Raw genomic sequence first — 2,116 nt, 5'->3', positions numbered from 1 at the left:
ATGGAACTGAAAACTACATTAAACATAGTTCTAAAGAAAAGTATTATGGAAATTTTAAAAAATATTCTTATTAAATAAAAAGGAAAAATATTAAGAAAAGGGAAAATATCGTAGTACATTCCTATACAACTGAACAGAGGAGGAGAGGGAAGGGAGAAGGACTAAAGGCATGAAACCGGTCTCTCCCCAGATGGCGTATTCGAGTGTTGCGATCGCGAATATATATTTCATTTTTACCTTTCTACTCAATATTTTATTTCGAGCCAAATGTTACTGCCGAATAATCATAATATCCGGGCTACTAGCCGGATAGATACTGCCTACCGGATATCCGTTTGTAGCGTGCTCTATGTTCCCTCTTTAATTNTTTTGTATTTGAGCATTTATAACTAGCTGTAAGCTAGTTTGAAGACAAATTTAAAGCGAGTTGAGGTAAACAAATAATTTTTTATTTTACTATGAAAAATTTTAGCGCAAGGAGCTAATTATAATATGGAGCTAATAATAATTATTAATATTTATTACTAATTATGCCTTAAATTTTTAGCTTGTTTATTTTTAAGTTGGACGATTGGGTGAAAAGCTTTTTCTGATTAATTTTTTTTTAGTTTAAGTTTCATTTTAAAGCAAATTTCAATGTTATTTGAAATTGTTTATTATTTTCAGTTTTAAGTTCACGAGAGTTGAAATCTGCTTATTTCTGCTATTTCAAAGTCGAAATCTGCTTATTTCTGTTATGTTAGCTATGGTTCAGCTGCAATTTCTATTTCTACTGGCAACACCTACATTACTTTCTGGTGGCAACACTCCTTTTGTAGTGTTTTTTAAAACTTCCTTGTGTGTTTTTTTAAAATTATTGCGTTAGTAATTGCTACTTGTGACAGTTACGTTATATCTGGTAAGTAAAAATCTATGTATTGTATTTTTGTTACCTAATAAAGTATTGGACTGTTTCAATGTTTATACTACAGGTTCAGACCCGAACACGAAGTCCAATCCTGTCTTTTATGCAGTAGACATGAAATAATAACCCCCACAATACTCTTAATGTATTGAGTATAGCTACAGCACCTTTGTCTGTTTTTTTGATCGTATTCCAATGAATATAATAAAGAAATAAGTTTTTTATTCATTTACTGTATTGATTTATAACCTTTTTGGGTACTTATTGATTTTGTAGGTGCATAATTAACGACACAAACTAGTTCGTTGATAATTATTTATTACTTATTAGTTCTCTTATACACATTAAAATGTATTGCCAGATGCCAGACAATACGCTTTCATTACGCATAACTCTTGACATTTAGTTTTAAGCACTTTTTTTTACCACTGTTGTGTTGATTGTTGTTTTGATTTGTTGTTGTGTTGTTTTGATTTTAAAAGTGTTTATCTACCACTAATCTTTTAGTAAGGTAAAGGATATTTATTCATTTGCTAGTTTATTTAATTCTGCTTCTGTGTTATTTCGAAATCCATTCTTTACGTAGCTGTTCATTTACTTTAGGAAACATGTGGAAAATTATACTTTTCCTTTCGTGTTTCTATCAGAATTTTTGCAAGTTGCAATCGCGCAAACTGGCATTTCATTAATAGTTTTGCATTTTTGTGACTTACTGCACTGAACTGAGGAAAATAATTTTATAAAACAGTAAATGTCTTGGAATATGTCACAAAAAGGAATGCTCCAATATTGGTTAGAGCTAGTTAAACTGAACGCTCCGTTCTTGAAGTAAAAGTGCTAGCTTCGCGCCACAGTGACGTCTCTGGAGAAAATCAGAGATTTGGTGCTGCGAGAGTTTCTTCAAAGGAGTGAACCAGTCCTTCTATTCTCTTTAGCCTTGGTTACGTTCTCTTCGATTGTTGAAATGTGCCCCAACACCATTGGAAACTGCCCCCCAAGAGGGGTAGATTGCAACAAAATACATGGGTCACTAAATATGTAAAATTAGGTTACTTTGGCTTAGACATCAAATATCAAAATTAAGAGGTTACATCAAATATCAATTTAGTAAATAAAAATTAGAACTTAGATTTTGAAGGCAATAAAACTTCGAAAATAATTCTTTAGCAAAAACTGTTGAAAAGTGCCCCCCTCTCGTCTATATAAAAATAG

General features: G+C 31.6%; 1 long non-coding RNA gene across 1 annotated transcript; it reads left to right on the top strand.

Annotated features, from left to right (window-relative positions):
* The first annotated feature begins 804 nt into the window (after nt 1–804).
* LOC139424853 (uncharacterized) lies at nt 805–1,132 on the top strand. The gene is made up of 2 exons (XR_011635974.1): nt 805–898; nt 972–1,132. It is a non-coding gene; the product is annotated as an uncharacterized lncRNA (long non-coding RNA).
* Nucleotides 1,133–2,116: the final 984 nt, after the last annotated feature.

The sequence above is a fragment of the Parasteatoda tepidariorum genome, unplaced genomic scaffold (genome assembly GCF_043381705.1).
Source record: "Parasteatoda tepidariorum isolate YZ-2023 unplaced genomic scaffold, CAS_Ptep_4.0 HiC_scaffold_2755, whole genome shotgun sequence".
In the NCBI taxonomy this organism is placed as follows: domain Eukaryota; kingdom Metazoa; phylum Arthropoda; class Arachnida; order Araneae; family Theridiidae; genus Parasteatoda; species Parasteatoda tepidariorum.
Note: the sequence above shows the minus strand (reverse complement) of the source record. Positions and strands in the feature narration are given on the sequence as shown.